The sequence below is a fragment of the Orycteropus afer genome, unplaced genomic scaffold (assembly GCF_000298275.1).
Source record: "Orycteropus afer afer isolate SDZICR_OR568_19922 unplaced genomic scaffold, OryAfe1.0 scaffold00270, whole genome shotgun sequence".
In the NCBI taxonomy this organism is placed as follows: domain Eukaryota; kingdom Metazoa; phylum Chordata; class Mammalia; order Tubulidentata; family Orycteropodidae; genus Orycteropus; species Orycteropus afer.
Genome location: NW_006921857.1, coordinates 4,156,614 through 4,157,962, shown reverse-complemented (window position 1 = coordinate 4,157,962; position 1,349 = coordinate 4,156,614).

Genomic DNA, 1,349 nt, shown 5'->3' with positions numbered 1-1,349 from the left:
TTTTTTTTTTTTTTTAATTCTAAATAAATAAAGCCTCTTGTGCACAAAGTACCCTGATACTTTAAAACTTTTCCTTTCTTCATACTAAAGTGAAAGAGTGAAGATAAATATCAAAATGTTTTAAAATGGTAAAGTGATTCTTTACCTTCTATTTTTGTAAGATCTGAAATCTGATATGGTTGTTAAAGCCAGTTATTGTGTACAACACTGGAAAAATATACCACTAGATTTTATATTACTAGTAGCCTTCTTTTTCAATCTCTTGTTTTCACATTTCACGGTAATCTTAAAATACCGTAATATCATGTTTAATTTGGTAGAAGTATTCACCTTTGTTTACTAATATATTTGAGAGATAAAAATTTTTCTAGAACAACCTACATCATGCATCATTATTGCTACAATCTCACTGATTTATAAGTGTGTGCATATATGTGTGTGTATGTACATATATGTATTTATGAGTACATAGAAATATACACATATATTCCTGTAGAACGTATTTTCTGATTGTATATGTTATCAACTATGTATATTTCAGTAGAAAAATAACAAATTCATTAAAACTAAAACCAAAAAAATCAAACTCACTGCCATCGAGTTGATTCGACCCATTAGCGACCCCTCCTTGGGTTTCCGAGGCGGTATCTCTATGGAAGTAGATTGCCCAGTCTTCCTTCCATGGAGTGGCTGGTGGGTTTGAACTGCCAGCCTTCATGAAAAGTTTTTTTTTTTTTTAATATTATTTCTTATATTAAATAAAACCATCTCTTAATTTTAAATCTTCATTGGTGAAAGGGTTGATTCTAGTCTGATTCTGTAAAGTGGAATGAAGAATATGCAAAATATAATCAATTAAATTATCAAAAAAGTTTTTTTTTTTCAAAGAAAGTGTAAATGGGACTCAGGTAGACTTTGATGGGCATTTTCTTCCCCCGATCCACATATTTTTGCTATTTAGTGGCATCACATACATTTTATACATTAACTTCTAAATTAAGGTATAGATACTACCTATTAAATTCATTCAGCAATCTTTTGATAATAAAGAGACAAATATCATTACATTGTATTGGTATAAATACACTCTTCTTAAGATCATGAACTGATTTGAGAAATACACAATTTTGGCATCAGGGAGCTTTAGGACACTAAAAGAATACTTTGAAAATACTAAGACTTAACATTAGTCACTGTACAGTTATGGTGCAGAGAATTTTAAAGATTGTACCTGTCAATTAAATTGTCCTATTTAGAACAGAAATATCAATGCTGATGTAATGTTTTAAAGTTTTTCTGTTATCGAGTATGTCATTTGTGTATATCCTTTAGGTAATTTTTTTTTTTTT